This window comes from Meles meles, chromosome 17, assembly GCF_922984935.1.
Source record: "Meles meles chromosome 17, mMelMel3.1 paternal haplotype, whole genome shotgun sequence".
Lineage (NCBI taxonomy): Eukaryota > Metazoa > Chordata > Mammalia > Carnivora > Mustelidae > Meles > Meles meles.
This window is the reverse complement of record NC_060082.1, coordinates 26,696,773-26,717,989: the sequence shown is the minus strand read 5'-3', so window position 1 is coordinate 26,717,989 and position 21,217 is coordinate 26,696,773. Positions and strand designations below refer to the sequence as shown.

The window sequence follows — 21,217 nt, the reverse complement described above, 5'->3', positions numbered from 1 at the left end:
AAGGTTATACGGCAGCTCCAGCTGATGGGGGGAGGGGAGGTGACCAAGGGGGGAAGAATGGGGGACCTGTTCCTCCCCGGCCTTCCTTTTCCTTCCTGGATTGGCCAACTTGGCAGAGGCCGGTGGGGAGAAGAGAAAAGAGGTTGTCTGCAGGGTCCTCTGCTCTAGAGCAGGAAGAACAGGAAAAGCCAGCATGGAGGGGAAAGCTGGAGGGACTGCCACCAGGGGCAGCAGGCGTGGGAGTCTTCCTGTCCCTGAACCGCCCCCCCCCCCCCCCCCCCCCCCCCCCCCCCCCCGCCAACCTGCAGCCCGGGGTAATCGCAGGGAAACAGTCTGTTCCTAAGCAAACAGCACATGAAGCAGGTGCCAGGGCGCATTCATTAACCTCCCAGGCCCAGAGAAGGGAAGAAGGTCTCCGAGGAAGGGGAGAGGCCCTCCCAAGCCTAGACCCCAGCCTAGAGCCCAGGTAAAGGAAAGAGGGGGCCTGTGGAGGAAAGGGAAGAGGGAGACAAGAAGGAGGGATCCCTGTCCCCCTGCCACGCAGTCAGGAGGCAAGAAGCTGCCACAAGGAAGAACTGAATGGAGGGGAGTTTGAGGAGGGGAGGGAGAAGATGCTGTGCTGGTCCTGGCCAGGACAGAAGCCCGTCTTGGGAAGTGACACCTGAGTAACAGGTGAGTCCGCCTACACCTGCTGGAGCCTATGAGCAGCTCCGCTGCTGTTGCAAATCCTGGCTGGGCCTGGGGAGAGGACAACCTACAGAATTCACCAGCCCCCCATGCAAAATACAAACGCAGAGGCCCCTCCTTCAAAAATTAAGTGTCAGGATGGCGACAGCCAGCCAAGCACTGAAGCAAGCCCCTCTGAACGCGCGGGCACCTGTGCAGGGGCGCGCCCAGGCAGGCCCCCGCCACGGTGCGCAGTCTGGTCGGCTGGTCCAGCTGCTCCACGGGCAGGCGGGCGATGTGAGCAAGTGCACGGAAAGGGCCAGTGCCCCATCGTGGCTCCCTCTCTCAGTCCGGGGCAGAACACAACAAGTGGCCCGCTCCTCCCATTTCTACTTCCCCCCCTTTCTTGGCTCCCGTGCCCAGAAACTTGGCTGCTTTTGCTCTGGCCCTGCTGGGTCTGGGGCCTGGCCCCTCCCACGTATTGGGCCTGGTTTCTGTTTGCCTGTGGGCAGCCCAGCCAGAGGCAGCGCCCGCCCGCCCTCTGGAAGCCACCAGGAGGCTGGGTTTGCTTATCTCCCAAATCTGCCTCCCAGACGGGCACAGGGAGCGCTCTGTTCCTGTCCAACAGACCCCTCCAGGGCCACCTAACATCATCATTATGTCACGGAAACTTTTCCCCTGCCAAGAAAGAGACAGGGGACCAAAGCGCTCCTGGCCAAGCGGGGGTCACATCAATGTTTCTGCTTCGGAGAAAGAGCAGGCTTTCATTTTTTGTCACATGTGCATGCGTGAGCACACACACACACACCCCACCAGCAGCAGCAAAAAGTCCATCTGCCGCTCCAGCAAAACCCAGAACTCTGGTGCACATTCCCCACGCGCTCCTGACTTGTCAGCAGGTGCCTGGGTCAAAGAGCACTAATGTTTTGGAGCCTGAGGGAAGGACCTGAACAGGAAGTTGAGAGAAGGAACGAGACACCTGAGCCCAAAAAATTGGTCCTCTTTTTCTGGATTCATCTGGCTCCCAAATGACTAACTTTGTTCTCTCAACCACTTCAGAGCCGCCCCCCCCCCCCACTGCCCCCCACTGCCAACTCTCAGCACCGCCTCCCACCGGTTCTATCCTCCTTTGGCCCTCTCCACACCTAACTCTAAGGAAAAAGGATGAAGGGTGAGCCACCGCTATCCCAGCTTCTCCAGCTGGGCCCACTCTGCCTGGTCCCGGAGAATCAGCCCACCGGAGGCCCAGGCGCTTCTGCCCAGAGCTCCTGAGCCCCTCTCCGGAGACAATGGCTCAGAGAGGGAGGAAGGGCAGCCGCTCCAGCTTTGTGCACAGGGTGGCCACACAAAACCATTGTCTCAGCGGCAGGACAGACAAAGGTTTGTGTCTTCAGCTTCTCTGCCAAGTAGTTCACCCCCATGGACGAAACCAACCCTCTGCATTTCCTTCTAATAAACAGCATGATCCGCAATCTGGCCCCAAGCTGAGAATCTGTATCCCGTTGTAACAAAAGCCTGCTGGAGCGGATGGAATGGGTTACCTAGTCCCCTTACCTGTTCCAGAACCACCCAGACAAACAGTCGGCCGACAGACAACCACTCACTCCCTGGCTCTTCTCCGAGGTCCCTCTCCAAGCGCTCTCACTCTGACTCCTTTCACACTCAGGAATAGGGAAAAGGTTTCCTTTAATACTTACCAGGTCCCTGGTGGGTAGCAATCATTAACAGCCACACAGGCCGACCAGCCTTAACCCCTTCGGAGCTGGGCTGCCTCCCACTGGCTGATGGACAGCCCTGGCCCCTCTTCCCAGCCCCGGGCAAAGAGGTAACTCCCACGGCGATGCCATCCACCTGAGTAATGCCGGCCTCCCATGCGGAGAGCGCGAGCCCTCTAGTCCCACCCAGACCGCCCCGCCTGATTGGAGCGCACTGGCAACCTGAGGCTCTTGGCTCTGGCATGGTGCCCAATTGGATGAGCCCACATTATGAAATATTTGCCTAGCAGGCCAATGGAGGAGCCGGGATCTGGGGGAGGGCACGATATTTTTATTTACTCCTGGAGGAGGGAGAACAAAGGTAGTCTTAGCATCCCAAGCCCTGAGATGGGAAGTGAGAGGAAGGGGCTTTCGGGCAGGTGTGCATATCTCTGGCTTCTCTGTCCAGGTAACAGGGCACCATCCGTGAAGGCTTCCGGGTGTTTTAGCTTCTGGCTGGCAAGCTAGAGCGTTTCTTTACCTTCATAATTCCCTGCCTCCCTCAGGAGTTTGGAGAGTGGAACCAGGAATTGGAACAGACACCATGAAAAGAAACACCTTGACAGGCAGAGGGCTGCTTGGACCTACATTAAGGATGCCAGGCTCCAGTGGTCTTCTTCACAGGTTAGAGCAGCAGAAATTTTTTTTTTTAATTTTTTTTTTTATTTTTTGCATCTTTAGAGGATGCAGATGAAAGGTGGGCAGGAATGAGTAGAGACAAATCCCCTCTTTATTCCTTTTAAAAATAGGCTTCTGATTTGGGGAAATCTAAATCCAGCATGTAAGTATCTACATGTAGGACACATGCAAATCTATGCAGATATGTGCAAATGAGCAGCTCCAGGCTTTTCAGAGGAAGTCCTTGCCAGGATTTTTCTAGCTTGAGCAAGAAACCAGGTAGTCTCAAAACCTTTGGATGCTTTTTTTTTTTTTTTTTAAAGATTTTATTTATTTATTTGACAGAGAGAGATCACAAGTAGGCAGAGAGGCAGGCAGAGAGAGTGAGAGGGAAGCAGGCTCCCTGCCAAGCAGAGAGCCCGATGCGGGACTCGATCCCAGGACCCTGAGATCATGACCCGAGCAGAAGGCAGCGGCTTAAACCACTGAGCCACCCAGGCGCCCTAAAACCTTTGGATGCTTATCAGAACATCTTACTAGAGCATAAAGTTATCAGTAGAGAGAACATCAGGAACTCAACCAACATATTTATTGAACTTCTCCCATGTGGAAGGCCTTCAGGTATAGTCTATTAGGGTTTTAAAAACATGATTGTAAATCCATAGGATACACAAGAGAACGCAGGTGCCGTAACCCGGCACACCCACCAGTAATACCCCCTTCTCTTTTCAGGTCCAGCCTTGCCAGCCTGGGTCTAGTGCTGGCATCTCCTCCTTATCACCCCTGGTTCCTGTTTGTCTATCAGTAGCCAGGCCACTGCAGCTAGGGACCCTGGCTTAAACCAGCCGGGGGGGGCCTTATCTTATCTGCCGGGCTGCCTTCCCAGTGGCCTGTTGGCTGCCTGGTCCTAGTCTCTTAAAGGGGCTGCACTGCATTCCCACTCAGTCCGATCTTCAGAACACCCCCAGAAATCTAGCAGAGCACTGCCGGTGGAGGGTCTGATTCATACCACCCCCTCCTCGCACACCCTCTCCCAGCTACCTGGCTTCAGGGCTGCTGCTGGAATGACTTACTGACTGAAAACAGGGAAAGATGCTGACGTTGTGACATGCCTCTTTAAAGGCTTATCATAGCATGCAAATGCCCAGCACCTCGGTATTTCCAGGTTCCTGCTCCGTTAAACTGAGTTTTTAAAAGGGGGGAGAGGCTCAGCATACAAAGTCAATATAGAAAAATCCGAAGTGCTTCTATACACTAGCAGCAAACAATGAAGATTGAAATTTTAAAAACATTTAATGCTACCTCTAATAGCATTAAAAACGTGAAATGTTTAAGGAATAAATTTGACAAAAGACAAGCGAGACAGACCTACATACCAAAAATTATAAGACACTGCTGAGAGAAATTAGATAAAATACAAATAAGAAGAGATATATCCTCTTTGCTTGGATCTCCAATTGCTAAGTTTATCAATCCTCCCCATATTTTTCTGTAGATTGAACACAGTCCTTGGAAGTTCTTTGTAAACATTGGCACACTGGTTGGGAAGTTCATAGGGAAATGCAAGGGACCTCTAATAACTAAAAACCTTTCAAAAGGAAGTACAAAGTTAGGGGTGCCTGGCTGGCTAGGTAGAGCATTGACTCTTGAATTGGGGGTTGTGAGTTCAAGTCCCATGTTGGATGTAGAGATAAAAGTAAAATCTTTAAGAAAAAAAAGTACAAGTTATAAGTCTTAGACTCTCTGACTTCAAGAATTTTTATGAATCTAAAGTAACCAAGACAATGTGGTATTGGCATAAAGATACATATATACATAAATGGAACACAACAGAGAATCGAGAAGTAAACCTATGCACATACGGTCATTTGATTTGCCAGAACAGTATAGAGGCCATTCATTGAGGGAATGACAACCTTCTTAATACATGTTGCCGGAAAAACAGAGATCCATATACCAAACACAAAACAAAGCCAAAACCAAGTCCCCTGACCCTACCTTAAAAAATTAACTCAATATGGACCAAGATTTAATGTAAGAGCCACCACTCTAAGATGTCTAAATATAGAGCCACAACTCTAAGATTTCTAGAAGAAAACATCGGAGAAAAATCTTAGTGATTTTCGGCTTGGCAAATTTCTTAAACAAGACACAAAATTCACCAACTTTAAAGAAATGATCAATAAATTGGACTTCACCAAAATAGCAAACTGCTCTTCAAAAGGAATTGGTAAGCCATAAACTGAGGGGCTATGTTTGTGAAATATCCAACTGACGTAAGATTTTTATCTAGAATGTATAAAGAACTTTTACAACTAAACATGAAGGCGGCAAACAACACAATAAAAAAAATATATGAGCAAAAGGTTTAAACAGACACCCCGCCAAAGAAGATACACAGTGTCAAATAAAGTAGGTGAGAAGATGCTCCACATCATTAGTCATTAGGGAATGCAAATTGAATCCGCAGTGAAACAACACTACACCCACCCACCAGAATAGCTAAAATTAAGACTAATCATACCAAGTGTTGACAAGAAGGTAGGTGAGTTGGAACGTATCCACTGCTGGTGAGGATGGAAATGGTACATCCACTTTGGAAAAGTTCAGCAGTTTCTTAAAAAGTTGAACATAGAGGGGCGCCTGGGTGGCTCAATGGGTTAAAGCCTCTGCCTTCGGCTCTGGTCATGATCCTAGGGTCCTGGGATCCAGCCCCAAGTTGGACTCTCTGCTCAGCAGGGAGCCAGCTTCCCCCCCTCTCTCTGTCTGCCTCTCTGCCTACTTGTGATCTGTCTGTCAAATAAATGAATAAAATCTTTTTTTAAAAAAAGTTAAACATAGAATTACCATACTCATTGCTTCTGAGGTATTTACCCAAAAGAAATGAAAGCATATGTCCATACAAACTTGTTCACAAATGTTCACTGCAGCTTGTTTGCCAGAGCCCCAAACTACAAAAAAAAACCCCGAATGTCCACGAATAGGTGAATACAATGCAGTGTTACATCCATACAATGGGCGAAGACTTGGCAATAGAAAGGAGTGAATTATTGATACATACAACAGCACAGACACGTCTCAAAATAATTATGCTGAGTGAAAGAAGCCAGACCCCTCAACTAAAAAATGTGTACTGGGGGCGCCTGGGTGGCTCAGTGGGTTAAAGCCTCTGCCTTCAGCTAAGGTCAGGATCCCCGGGTCCTGGGATCTAACCCGCATCCCCTCCTCCTTGCTCAGTCAAGAGCCTGCTCCTCCCTCTGCCTACCTCTCCCCTGGCTTGTGCTCTCTGTCAAATAGATAAATAAAAATCTAAAAAAAAAGAAAGAAAGAAAGAAATGCTAGTTCAGGGGCGCCTGGGTGGCTCAATGGTTAAGCCTCCACCTTTGGCTCAGGTCATGGTCTCAGGATCCTGGAATCGAGCCCCGCATCAGGCTCTCTCCTCACCAGAGACAGGGAGCCTGTCTCTTTCTCTCTGCCTGTTTCTCTCTCTGCCTGCCTCTCTGCCTACTTGTGATCTCTCTCTGTGAAATAAATAAATAAAATCTTTAAAAAAAAAAAAAGAGAAAGAAATGCTGGTTCAAGGTAGGAAGGGGTATGGGCTCTGAATCAGCCTGTGCACCTCTCACGGAGTTAGGTCAAATAATGTGGCAGAGAAAAAAAGAAAAAAAAAGAATAATGTAGTAGATCTGAATATGGTCTTAATAAAAATAAGGGATTATTTGTCTTACGATAGGAGAGAAAATATGAAATATAACCCTTGATAATTCTCATCATTATCTTATTTGGTTCTTTTATGATCCCATGAGGTAGGCAGAAAAATATTACCACCTCCCATTTTAACAAAACCCCTGAAGTTCCAGGAGATAAAGGGTCTTGGCCAAAATAAGCAACCTGCCCTATGGGAGGGAAGGCTAGACCCTGGTGGGCTCTCTTAACTTCAGTCCTTAGCTCTTTCCTGTTGCCACAAGACCTGTCCGCAGTGGGGCTGACCCCCCTACCTGTGTCCCTCTGCCCTGACTCAGTTCCTGGAACGTGGAACGTGGACCAGTGTCGGGGTACTCACCCTGCCCTGGGCGCCTGCTCTTGGACAGTGGTCAGTTACAGAGCTGGAAGGGGCTCCCAGGACTGATGAAAATAGGAGCAGATAGAGGGTCAGAAGAGGATGGATTAAAGGGGAACCACACAGTTTTAAGAGAGAGGAGACTATTAGAGATGACAGGATCCAAGGATCTAATCAGATCACACATTTGATGAGAAGGGGGAGGGGGACAACCAAACACCACTCCCAAGGCAGGAAGTCTGGTGGGTGTGGAAGCAGCTGGAAGCTGTTAGAGGGCTCCAGGCCAGAGACCCGGCTGGGCTCCAGGCCTCTGTACCCCTCCTCTCCCTCCTCTACTCTCTGTGCCCCACCCTCCCTCCTCCTCGCCACTATGGCCAGGGCACAAGAAGAGTGGCTCGCTGAGAGCCCCACCTCTCTCTCTCCCTTGTTCTGAGGACTGGAGGACAGGAGGGAGAAACTGCCCCTGCAGGGCAAGGGGGCACAAAATGTAAGGGCCATCTAAAAACTCGGTGATCGAAATTGATGAATATTTTATTCATGGAATATGTTTCAAAATAAAAACGTCAAAAAAGATCCATGATAAATGACATGTTTTAAATAGAAACCGGATGGGTATTACTGAATTTCCCTGTTGTCTGAGCGCTAGGGCTATCGATCCTATCTTTACTTAAAACTGTTGATACTGTGCTCTTTTAGGAATTGGAGCCCTAATTTGATTTTTTTAAATACCGCTCTTGATAATTGAGTATTGTGACACCCCTTCGATCGATGTTGCACCGACGAGGGGACTCCCCGTCCCTCACCTTAGTCAGCCCTGCTCCAGGATGAGGCTAGGAGGGCCTGGGAAGGAGCTGGGAAGACTGGACAAGGCCCAGAAAGGGCTAGAGAGGGTCCCTGCACTCTTCAAAAAACCTCGCGGCTTATATAACCAAAAAGGAAAAAAAAAAAAGAAAAAATGCTGGCGAATTCTTCTGGATGAGAGGGGAGTAAAGAGACGTGGTCCCGGATTTGGATTCTAATGACTTTATTGGGATGACTGGTAAAATTTAAATGAGGGCTGTATGTTAGATACTAGTCCTGCATCAAGGTTAAGTTCCCTAAATCTGTTCATCTGGACAGTGGTTATGCAAAAGAATATCCTTATTATTAAAAAGAAGGGGAAAAAAGAGGATGCAGAAAGATGGGTCCCTGAGAGCCTTGAGAGCTGCCTGAAGCCCCCGCCCCTCTTGCTCCCGCCCAGCTCTCCTCTGATTCAGGGCAGTCCCAAGATGGAACAGTAGGAAATGGGGTTGGCAGAAAGTCTTGTCCAAAAGATCGGGTATTGGAGGCCTGGCTGGACATTTTCTTCCTGAAACAAGAATTAATTTTGAATTCCCAAATCACTCCTCACCCTCCCCAGGAAGACTTGACAACTGGCACAGAAACGAAAAGGAAATTAACACCTGCCTCACTTTGGGGGATCGGTACTGGGATCCTGCCTGTGGAGCAGGAACCGGAGAGGTCAGGTAAGTAGCCTGGAGCTACAGGCTTAGGAGAGCAGGGACTACAGCCCAGGACACAGTCCAAAGCCGGTGCTCTTCCCACTTCATGTTAGTTGTGCAACTTGAAATTCCCTTCTCGTGCATCATCCTACAAACTAATCCCTCAGTTTATTTTTACTGAGTTGAATCCGCATCAGTCTTGAGATCTTTGGCTCTGGAGTCAGACTGCCCCCGTTCCAATCCTGGCTCCATCAGGGACTGACTAAGGGGCTCTGGGCAAGTCAGTCAACCTCTCTGTGCCTTCATTGCCCCATCTGTGGAAAGGGGTAATGTATGTACCTACCTCACGGGTTTGCCATGGGATTCAATGAGATTATACAGGTTGGGAATTTAAAAGAGGTGCTGGGAACCTAGTAAATAACCAGTAAATGCCAGAAATCATTCTCATCTATGCCTCTGCCTTGGACTATTCATTCATAGCAAACAATGGCCTAATCTGGACTATAAAGCCCCTTTGCATGTTGCTACCTAAGAATGGATCCTTCATAATTGCTCCTAGAGAAGTTCTTCATCACACGGCACTAGCAGTTCCTCAATCTCGTCTACCGTGCCTTTGAGCCACTACGCACCTCGGCCCAAGTGATCATCTGTGGTGGTCCCTTGTTCCCCCATCCTCAGAAGCCAGAATCATCAACACCTGAGAATCTCCGGCGGGAGGAGGCCTGCCCCTAGCATACTTTGAACTGGGAGACGGATATTGTTTTCCTGGGTCATATCGCACTGGGAAGTCAAAAAGTCAGTCAGTTCCAGGGACTACGCCACTGGGAAGGAGTTAACGGAGAAGATCCAAATTCTAGTGCTTACAGTACTGTACCCATGCAGCAATATAATGCAGGCAAGTGCTTGGCCCTTGGAGCCCACTGGGCAGGACATGGAGAATCAGCTTGCCCAGAGCGTGAATGAGAGCGACGAGAGGGGCCACGGAGACCAGAGCTCTTCAGGTTTTCCAAGGAAAGCCCCTCGCTCGGGCTAATTTCCCATCAGGAGCCCTGTCCCCATCACAGAGGTTTGGGTTCAGCGAGGGAGGACCCACAGCGCAAGAAGGAGCACAGACCAATGGATTATTCATCGAAGGTGCTACAGCAAGGCAGGCCAACGGCAGGGCGGCCAAGTCACGGTTAGCCAAGATGGTCTTTCTGTGACCAAGGCAGGGCTGAACCAGGGCAACTTTCTAACTACACACAGACTCTTGAGAAGCACACACAAGCTTGAGTGGGGATGGATGGAGCACGGAAGACACCGGGAGGAGCAGGTCTCGAGGACAGGGCCGTGCGAATTCCGTGGCAGCGAGGGAACGAGGGCTGGGTAGTATACGGGTGCGCGGGGATGCCAGGGCTGAGCCCGCTCCTGCACGTCTGAAGCTTATACAACTGGAAGGGACCTCATCAAGACAAAGGCCACGGATACAAATTAGACAGGGTCTCGGAAGGTAGGGTCTTGCAGCTGAACTGCACGGCTCACAGTAAGCTGGGCCACACCTGTCCGCGTCTCTGAGTGGCGGACACATTCACTCACCTGCGCTTGTCTGACCCTTCCTGCCTTGCCTTAGCATGACTTCACCTTCCTTTCACATGCGCTCTGCCTGCCCTGATACTGCCCACGGCAGACAGCACGAGTCAGCGCCCCCGTACCTAGAGTTACATTCCTCCCCACCTCCGTGCAACAGGTATCGGGGTTTTACGCTATGCCCCAACCCCCCTCTGACGCCCTACACCATCACCACCAGGGACAGAGTCCTGTCCCACCCCACCAGCCCGCCTTCCCCGGAAGGGTGTTGCAGGGGCCCTCCAAGCTGCCAGCAGGGTTGAAACCACAGCTCTCCCTGCCGTCTGGCCCCTTGCATTCCAGCCCTGCGCCCAGCGTTTGACCTTCTCTGTGGCTGGCTGCAGATGTGGTCTGTGTTACAGAAATAGCCGGGCTCCTGGGCCCCCGCAGGCCCTCCCTCTGCTCCATTCGGAGACACCCCCACCTTCCAGGCTCCAGGGGAGTCAGGCGAGATCAGAGGGGAGTGCTCCGTTCTCCAATACCCTCCCACAGGCCCGTCACAGAGCAGAGCCAAGTGGGGCCTGCCTCCCCTCTGCTCCTTCCAGCCCCAGGACTTCTGCTCCACATCTACCATTACAGCAGATGGAGGGGAGAGGTTTGGCAGAGGAAAGCACGAAGGAGGGTGTAAAGAAAAAGAGGGGTAGCGCTGTGAAAAGCATGTACCACTTGGCACCTGTACAATTCATCCCTTCTCTGAGGTTCATTTGGATAAAGGGCAGCAGCCAGCCAGAAATCCAAATCTCTTATACCCCGGCCCAAATTCCCATTCTCTCATGTAAGAAGATGATTTCATAGTCACTGATTCAATCCTAACTTAAAGAAGATGGTGGGCATTGGTCCTCCTCCTGCGCCCAATGTGGAATGAAGGACAATGGATTCAATTACATTATGAGTAACTGAGTTTAGAAACAGGAATGGGTTTTCCGACGGTGAGGTTTTTAGATGTTGACACCCTAGTGTCTGATGGAACAATAAAATCTTTTGTAAAGGACTTCACTAGAAGGATAGAGTTTTACCTGTGGGTAAGATGGGGGACTGACCCGCCTTCTAGGTTCAGGTTCTATGCCTTTCCCACTCACAGAAAGTGAGAACTGACACCACACCATGCCCTGGGTGCCTTCAGTTGTACTGCTGGGCTACCGACTAGGTACCTACCAGTCCCTAGGATCAGGCAGGACAAGAGATGAACAAGAGAGGTCACGGGTGTGTAATGTGTTCAAGCCAGGGTCCTCTAGGCTTGGAGGCCCAAGAAGGGCTAACATGTACTAGAAAGTACCCACCCTTCATAGAAACTGTCTCCACCCCCACACCCACATAGTCACCATGGTAACAGCTGTGTTCCTAAAGCTGATGGCCAGGCTTCCTTACAGGGGTAGCCACCTGGTTTCAACCCAACGAAAACTCTCCCCGGGGCTGGGAAATGGGACTGAGGGAGAAAAGCGATCAGTCCTTCTCCAGGTGACCTGCATGCCCGAGAGCTGCTGGAGGCCATCTTTTGTAGCCCATACACGGACCATGAAGCGGGGGAGTCTCTGCAGTGAGAGGAAAGACTGAAGCCAACTCAGGCAGAAGAGCAAACCAGCACCGTACTTGTGGCACTCGGCTTCTTGGTTCTCATTTGTTCTTGGGAGCCAGACATTTCTCTGACCCTTACAATAAAATCCCCTTTGGGGCTTAAGCTGCCTTGAGTAGCTTCAGAAGCATGTACCCAGAAGCCCTAACTGACACCAGAAAGAGGGGCAAGATGACCTCTGGAGGACCCAGCGTCTCATCAACCCTGAGCAGCTGGTTGGCAGGAGGAGAAAAGGAAGGTAAGTGGAGGAAGAAGGAAAGGGATTAGGATCCTTGCCCAAGGGCCGCAGAAAACCAGACCAGCCCGGAAATGAGGCCATCAGAGTGGGCAAGGATGAGGGTAAGGGTCAGAGAAAACAGGGAAGGTTGCTACTACTCAAATTAGAAAAGCTTCTGGGATGTTGAGGAGGGAGCCGGCAACCACAGAGGGGAGCTAAGATCCCCAAGGAAGGTGGCTGGTGACAGAGGGAGGTGGGGAGTTCTGGGCCAACAAATTGGGCTCAGCTTTGAGACATGTTCTCAGAGGACAGCCCTTATCCAGGGCAGGGGGAAAAAAAAAATCTTGTCTTTGTTCTCCTGCATTTTCCAAAGCAAATGTGGGTCTTTTGCTGCCCCAGAGCCTCAGAGCGCTCTCAGGCCGAGGGGTCTGCTCTGCCCCTCGGGTCTTCTTCAGATAAACTACTTCCCTGGCACCAATACCATGAGCTAAGGGTCCCTTTAAGAATATCTTTTTTTCCTTTCTGTTCTCTAGTTGGAGAGAAGTTGCTCATCTTGTTGGAGCAGATGTTCCTTGTTCCTATGGCAACAAACCTACCACCCTTCCTAATGGGTATCTTCCTAGTGAAGGACACGGTACAGCCACTCCCTTTCCAGAGCAGAGTTTGCTGGTGGCAGGCTCCTCTTTGGAACACCATGGACACCTGCGTGCCTGGATTTTAGGAGTTCAGATCTCATCTGACCTAACGATGGCCCGGGCACTGCAGCTGTCCTCTGACAGCACACAGAGAGTGGAAGGAGGGGCCATTGCCCCCATAACAGACCAATGTCCATCTTTCCAATGAAGGGTTAAAAGCACAGGATTCAGCAGATTAAATTAGCACTTCCTTTGACCTTTTTTCACATCGCTAATGAAGACCAGTGAGACCCCCTAATTGAATTCTTATTTCAAGCTGCACATCACTCTCACCCATATCTGGGCTTTGGGATCCTTCCAGAGAGTCCTTCTCAGAAGACCAGTCCCTACTGGAGGCACGACTTCTACAGTCAGGCAATGGGTGGGGAGGCAGGAAGCGCTGTGCATTCCTCTGGTTCTGCACGGGGGTTGTTTCCACTGCAGATGATGCTTCTCTCACTAAACCCAATCTGACCCCATTTGTTCTTGGCTCTCTCAGCCCCCATGAAGCCAGCTGGATTCTTCTTGTAAGCCACAAAGTTGACTGAACTTTAGCTTCCTCTCTTCTGAGCTTGTAGCCTACTGGGATCCCACAAGTCAATGTATAAATAAGAACAAGCCAATAAATGATCCCTATCAGATGGCAGAAAGCACCTCCCTCACTGGGGCCATTGCCAAAGTCAGAGATCCCCACCCCCACCCTCAACTCTCTTTCCCTCGATGCTAGAGAGGTAAAGTGTGCCATACCTTGGAGGCAGAAGCCTGGCTCTGGGCGCAGACAGCTCTGGACTGGAATCGCCATATCGGCTGAACGGCCTTGGGCAAGTCACTAATCATCTCCGAGCCCTATCTTCCTCCTCCTCCTCCATAAAATGGGAATGCTAATTCCACCCAATAGGATTCTACAAGGCAGTCCAGAACCACAGTGCCTTAACAGCATCCCCAAATACACAAACATCTAAAAGTTGAACATTTTTTCCTAACTCAATGCATGGCAGACCCCAACCTAACTTGAACCTAATTAGCAACAAAGCGTGACCTGAACTGGCATGAGAGTTTTCATAGCTTTTCTTTGTCCCACTTATGTGATGCTTTAGATAAGCCATGCTGCAGGAAGATTAATATGTTTGATTTTGGAGCTACTCCAGACCCTACTTGAAGTTTGATGTAGTACACAGTACACGCATCATGTTACCCACAGGCCCCAGGAGTTTAGATGACCAGTTATGGTCTATACTGTTCTTCTGGACCCTGAAGACAGGGGTTTTGGGAGAGCCACTAGAGGTACTGTCTTATTCCAATCTGGAGCTTTCCTGGGTCCCTAGTTCCTGCAGCCTTGAGCCAGGTCCCTGGAACGCAACCTGGCATGGGATAAGGGAGAGGATCCAAAGACCAGTCCATCAGCCTGTAAGAATTTGCTGTCTTTCCACCTGAACAGAGCAGGCAGAGGCCATGTGCTGTCATTATATGATTGGAATTCAGGTGCAGACATGCCCCAATATTCCAAGCACGCCTCCCAACTCCCCACCTCATGGCACTTCCCACCCTCTCTCTACCCCATTACCACCCCACAGCTCCACGTGTGACCCATGCCCGAAAGGCCTTCCCAGGGAACAAGTATCCAAGCCTCAAGGAACACGAAGGGATGGGGGGGGGCAAAGTTTGCAGAGAGTTGGGCCGAAAGAAGGAAGAAAAAGATGACGAAGATGGGCCGCTCTGGGGGGAGAAACAAGACTGTCCAGCACGCGGTGGAACAGGCTTGGTGTGTTTCTCCTGATTCTGTTTCGTGGCCCCCAGGCTTTTAAAATTGGAAACTAGCAGTTGCTCCTCTCAGATCTCTAGGTTTCAGCTGTGCATTTCAGGGATTTGCTGGTGGTTATGAAGGACTTGACCCATTCTGAGGCACAGTCATCCAGGTGGGCTTCTCGGTTGACCACGGATCTGCTGTTACAAGAAAACCTATCTCATCCTGCCACCTCAAGCCAACAGACCCTCCTGACAGACATGCAGCTGCTGGACACAGACCTGCAGACTCTACCTCGTGGAACAATGAGTCTACCTGAAGTTCTGGGAAAGGCCCTGCTGTCCACCAGAAGGAGAACCGAGGTGTGCAGAGTTAAGTGGGATGGCGGCCATCAAGTTCACTTCCCTCATTTTACAGATACGGAATCGGGAGGCCCAGAGACTGGACTGAGTTGCCCAAGATCATGCAGCCAGCTGAAGACAAAGGTGGCCTTGAAGTCCAGAGCTTGCTTTCCACAGTATTCACCATGATAAGGACAGGGACATCTTGAAGGTCCCAGTCATGTTCCCGTTGACCCTTCTAGTCAGAAAAAGCCATGCTGACTGGTTAACACCTTCTGCCCTTCGGGCTTGAACATCAGAAGAGATCCTAATCTCCAGGAGTTTGACTGTATGCCCTGATTCTGTGTCCCCAAATTTATCCAAAGTTTAAGACAAAATCCTCATGAAGGCCTCCCTAAGGAAAGTCACCATCACCAGCGACCAGAGATGTGCTAAGAGAACCACTGTCATGTCCCCATCACCTGCCTGCCCCACACCCAGGTAGAGCCATCAGACAGACACTGTGGAGGTCTCTACCTTGCAGAAACTGCTCAGGTGGCAGAAATCTTCAATTGACACTTCCTGGGTCCTTTATCACTTTGTCTCCCTCCCTGTGGCTACTTTGAATAGGTCTGTGGTGTCTGTCATCAGTCACAGCTGTGAGTTTTTCTCCAGCACTGTTCTGGAGGGCTGTACTGTCCTACTGACCCGTCACTACCCAGCAATCTCTTGGAGAGGAGAATTTCACGCACCTGGCCTTGGTCTTCCAGGTCAGAACCTGAGGCTCCCGTGTTTTTCACCAGCTTGTTCTGTGTCTCCCTCTGCCCCAGGCAAGCTTGAGTGAGGCCGTGCTACTCACTCCCCTAAATTTAACAGCCCGGGTTAAACCTCAACTGCTTTCCTAGGTTAGGAAGGCTCTTGTTTCAGAACATGAAAATGGGGACAATCAGAAAATTCTCTCCTTGGCATCTGCTTTCAGAAAAAGGGTCCTAGAAGAAATCTCAAAAAGAGCATCTAGCTCAATGTCTAGGATGATTTCAAACCGATTTTCCCTTTCACGCATTCTCCCCTACAGGTCTGCGAGCATGTGCGCACCCAACCACATGACTCAGACTGGCAGCTGGGGCTGCCCGGGGATTCCCACATATTTGTTGCTATTCCGGGCCTGACTCCTCAGAAGGTGGAAGACTCAGACATTCTCATGGCTCCGGGAGCCTGGAGATTTAGGAAAGTTACAGGGATATTCTTGTGAGTTCAGGAAGAGCCACCATTTCAAAAACTCATAGCAAGATGTTTAAATGCCCTTAACTCTTGACCATCGAAAGGGGTATTTCCGAATGACTAACACCGGAGACCGAACGTGAAATAAACCTCTCGCTGCTCCCAAAATCCAAGCCACAAATTCCCGCTCTCCTCCAAGGATAGAAAATGACTTCCATCATTTCCAAAAGATAACTACAGGAATAAGAATTGGCAAAGCCTGATCTTGGAGCCCCTCCGAGAAGGGAGACTCTGACTCTTGGATAAAGAGGAAGAGGAAGTAAGAGCACATTCCTTTGCCAGAGCGTGGCCTTGTCTGGGAGGTAAGACCCTCCCACAACTTTCGAAAATGAGAAAACCGAGACTCATTATGAGTTTATCATGACCCAAGGACCCACGGGGAAGGTACAGCGGTGACAAGGCTCGAGTCCAGGTTTTCAGGAATCCGCCCAAAAAAGAGCCGTTATCAGGGAGATTCTCATCTGTTTGGAGAAGGTCCTGCCTGGAGGCAAGATTTTTGGATTTTGTGCACGAGTTAAATTTCAAAAAACGAAATTTAAGGAACCACTATGAGGCTGCCAACTTTTTTATTTTGCCAAATAAGGACATTTTAAAAACCCAACTACCATCTACTCTCACCACCAGCTCATGAAAAGAATAGAAAAGCCATAACCCCAGAGTAAATAGAAGCACATCTTCCATCCCTGGAAGAAAGCCTTTGAACTGAGTACAATTCTGCTTTCTGGGTGGGTGGGTGGGGGCTCAGTATGTTTTCTCTATTTCTCTCATTTCACCTCAGACTAGTGGAAACTCTTGTCACTGACCCAAAACTAATCATCATTGGGCCAGATGACCTCTCTATGCCCCTTTCAGCTGAAGCCTGGAAATTAAGAGGAAGACCCTAAGGTTTAGAGATCGCACCTTCCCAGGAGACCTGAGCTGGACAGATGTGGGAGAGGGATGGGGGAATCAACAAACATGCTATGGGAACACGCTCTCAGCTGCAAAGACCTGAACAGACGTTGGTTGCCATGTTCCTAAGCCCAATGTTCAGGGAGCATCAACCTCCATGTGGAGCGTCCCAAGTTTCGGGGAGCCCCTGGACTGTTCAGTCCCCTCGCCTGTCGAGATAAGCCAAGGAGAAGAGAGAAGAAGGCATTCTGCCCCCCTGAGCCAAGAATTACCTGAGAGAGGGGTGCCTGGGTGGCTCAGGGGGTTAAAGCCTCTGCTTTCTGCTCAGGTCATGATCTCAGGGTCCTGGGATCGAGCCCCACATCGGGCTGTCTGCTCAGCGGGGAGCCTGCTTCCTCCTCTCTCTCTGCCTGCCTTTCTGCCTACTTGTGATCTCTGTCTGTCAAATAAATAAAAATCTTAAAAAAAAAAAAAAGAAAGAAAGAATTACCCGAGAGATAAAGGCAGCCTCTGGTGAGTGAATGGTTGAGGGGCATATATGGTAGGAGTGATATTCCGTCTTCCTTATGGGACTGCAGTTAGACTGTGAGACCCTTGAAGACAGAACCAGGTCTTTTTTTTTTTTTTTAAGAAAGAGAGTGGGGGGGCACCTGGGTGGCTCAGTGGGTTAAAGCCTCTGCCTTCCGCTCAGGTCATGGTCTCAAAGAGTCCTGGGATCGAGCCCCACATCAGGCTCTCTACTCAGCAGGGAGCCTGCTTCCCCCCTCTCTCTGCCTACCTCTCTGCCAACCTGTGATCTCTGTCTGTCAAATAAATTTAAAAAATCTTTTAAAAAAGAGAGAGTGTGTGTGTGCGTTCTTGCACAAGTGCGGGGGGCAGTGAGAGAGAGAATCTTTAAACGAACTCCAGCCGAGTGCAGAGCCTGATGCAGGGCTCATTCTCACCACCCATGAGATTGAGAACTGAGCCAAAGACCAAAGTTGGGTGCTTAACCGGCTGAGCCACCCAGCTGCCCCCAGAACCAGATCTTGTCCATATCTGGACCTCAGTGTCTAACACCATGCCCAGAAGAGGAAAGCGATTGGTAAACATCTTTGGAACTCAGAGCCAGAAAGGGAGAGTGTCTGCAAAAGCATGCTCCGCGCCGGGGAGCTCTGCACAGCTGAATAAAAGGAAGGGTTATTGCTATCTGTCGGCCAATATTACACATCACACCATCTGTCAAATATACAAAGACACTGGGGCGCCTGGGTGGTTCAGTGGGTTAAGCCGCTGCCTTCGGCTCAGGTCATGATCTCAGGGTCCTGGGATCGAGTCCCGCATTGGGCTCTCTGCTCAGCAGCGAGCCTGCTTCCCTCTCTCTCTCTCTCTGCCTGCCTCTCTGTTTACTTGTGATCTCTCTCTGTCAAATAAATAAATAAAATCTTTAAAAAAAAATATACAAAGACACTGGAATTCTCTTTGGAAGTACATGGTGATGTAAATAAAAATAATTTTTAAATGCCCATAGTTTCAAAAATAACCATACTGTACAACCCACTCATGATATTGCCTAATAAACAGCTGTGTGATTGCATCCCAGATTCAACTGCACGAGGCTGTTTCCTTGCTGAAAATGTGTCTTTACAGTCCTTTGTCCTGCCCACATCACCTCTGCTCCGTCTGTCTCATTCAGAAGTCAGTAGACAGACCCTGGGTCTTTCACCTGCCGGAGGTCATATCTGTATTGAGGGCTGAGTTCCTCGGCTGCCTGCAGCTCTGGAAGGTACCAGAGCTTAGGACTCCCCGGACCCCTCTCTTTATTCCTTCCCACCCGCTCCATGTTCTGCCTCAGCTCACTCTGCCACACTCCACTTCCAATGCTTACCTCATCACCCTAAATCTGCTTTTCAAAAGCCACCTCCGGCTCTTGCCAGGCTCCTTGGGTCTGGCCCGCCCACCCTCCCGGCCGGATCCTCCCTCACAGCGTGTGCTGCCCATGGACATGACTGTACAAAAAGGTCTCAGCAGCCAGGGCAGGCTGCCCACTCCCCAGGCCCCCGTGGGAGGTAGGCCTCTGCTTTCTGCTCCTGGCCACTGAGATACACCATGCAAATCCTGGGGAGGCAGACCCACACGCAGCCAGCCTTACCCGCCATCCACCAATCCCCTCCCCACCCAAATGTCCACTTCCGGGAGGAATGCCAAGCCCCCCGTGCCCTCTCACCCACCCGCCCTGCCCCAGACATTGGCTTGCATCCTGCCCAATTCTGAGACCCTGAGAAGAAAAGGCTCCTGGTACTTGTCTCTGACAGCTTTGAGCTCTTTAGCCTGGTTCGGGCTAATTCCTCCCAACGGTGACACCTTCCCGCCACACAGACAGCTACAGCACTTACAGTTAGCTTCCAAGCGCCTGCAAAAACCAAGGCGGGCTCTGGGGGCATTAGCCCTCTAGATGCCTATCTCCCGGACAGACCCATGTCCCTAAGCATCCTCTGTGACCCCCTCCCTCCGAGTGAGGAAATAGTCACATTCTGAAAGTCAGAAGGTTTTTCCTAACTTTTTGATGGGACACTCCCAAGGAAGATGGACATTCATGGGACATTCTTATTCGTTAGTAGAGAAAAGAACTAAATGAAAGAAGAAGGAAAAGAAAATTTGCTCTCCAAATGTAACAGAAGTGCCCTCCAAAACACACACCCACACACACATTCTTTCTTTCTCTCTCCCCCCTTCCCTCCTGCCTCCCTCCTTCCCTCCTGCCTCCCTCCTTCCTCCTCTCTGTCTCACTCATTGCAAACCACTCTTCTTTGCCCAACATGTGCGTCCTGCCCCCCTCCCAGCCGTCCTCTGCACTGAAAGCCTGGGTAGCCCCGGTTCCTCCTAGCCTAGGGACCCGGACCCCAGATTTTACCTTCCATGCTAGAAGTCAGGAACCAACTGGAAGACGCAGACAGCTGATTAGGAAGGAAGGAAACAACACTCCAGATTGGAGAAAATTGCCAAGGCTGACCGATACAGCTCCCATGAGAAGGAAGGAGTCGGAGAGAGCCGGAGAATCCAGAATTTCCCTAGCCTTCCAGGAAGGCTCTGGTGTCGGCCCTCTCCCGGCTCCAGCATGCACTGAAAACCAGGGGAAAGTCTCCTGATAAAGCGGGGGTCTGAAATCTGAAACTGCAGGTTGGCTAAGTCCTATATAAACACACTCACACCCCCGGTTCCTTGGGGTCTGATGGCTCACCCGCCCTCCCTCCCCTCCCTCCCCACCCTGCCGGCAACTTGGTAACATCAGACAGCCCTCTAGCTGCGGCTCCTCTAGAAACCCTGAGCGGAGCCAAGCAGAGCCTGGCAGACACAGGAAGGGCCCTGTCAGGCGCTGTCCACCTCTCTCCCCGCCCCAAGTGGCCCTCAGGGTGGAGACAGAGGGGCCATGGGCAAGTTCTCAGTTTAGGAGCAGAGATTTCTAGACTCCTCCACATCAGGGACTCCTTTCCTAACAATAATCCAGATAACCAGTCCGGCATATACTGATTGCTAAACTCCCCTTCCTCTCTACTCTTCTGACTCTCCGCATCTGGCTCTTATGAAACCAGCCCTTTACCTTACGATTCACCCACACGAGGATTATGCCATGTGAGAGTGAGAAGGGAAAGCATGGGGACAACGGCCCCATTTTGCAGATGAAGGAGCTGAGGCCCAGAAGAGGAAATGGCTTGTCAAAGCTGCGGAGTGACTCTCACCTGATTTGGCTTCTTGGGTGACTTAAAAGTCAGATGGAAAAAAAAATGGATGGAATCCCATTTTAATACAAATAGATATTCACTTGAAGCACGTATTGTGAGAAAAATCATTTACCATCTCTGGTTCTCAATTTCCTGGGTTGTGAAAGGAGACAAAATACACCACCTGAGAGGGTAACAATTTAAATACGGTGACAGGTATAACGGGGTGGATTGGGGGGAGGACCCCAGAGAGATCCACTGCCCTCCCGCTCGGCTCACTGCCACACACCACCTGTCACCAGCTTCCCTCTCCCTCGGGAAGGTAACCCTAAGTGGCGTGTAGTATTTACTGTTCCTTCAGGTGCTGGTTTAATGCTTCTCGTGGTCTTTATGTTCATCTGACTTTTAACATCCAGAGCTGACTTGGTACCGTGCTTTGCTCCTGTAAAGGGAAATCTTTGAGCTAGAGGCTGATGTCACAGATTTGCACAGAAGACCTCCCTGCAGGTGCTTCTCCCGTCTCTACCTCCACGCTCCAAGCCTCAGTCCTCTGGAGCCCAACCATCTACTAGAGCATTTTCCTTGAGAGTAATGAGTCTTTGCCTTAAACTCAGCACGTCTAAAATCAAATT

General features: G+C 50.4%; 1 protein-coding gene across 16 annotated transcripts in view; it reads right to left on the bottom strand.

The window, feature by feature from the left end:
• PLEKHA6 (pleckstrin homology domain containing A6) overlaps positions 1 to 21,217 on the bottom strand; it is a 140,957-nt gene that overhangs the window by 54,418 nt on the left and 65,322 nt on the right. The window contains exon 1 of one of the 16 annotated variants that reach the window (XM_045982838.1): positions 19,778 to 20,052. The exons of 13 other annotated variants lie outside the window; for them this stretch is intronic. The gene's annotated coding sequence lies outside the window, so the exon portion shown is untranslated. Of the gene's footprint in view, positions 1 to 2,220; positions 2,326 to 2,363; positions 2,534 to 19,777; positions 20,053 to 21,217 lie in introns of those variants that run through there. 2 more of the 16 variants (XM_045982836.1, XM_045982835.1) reach the window with 2 other exon arrangements.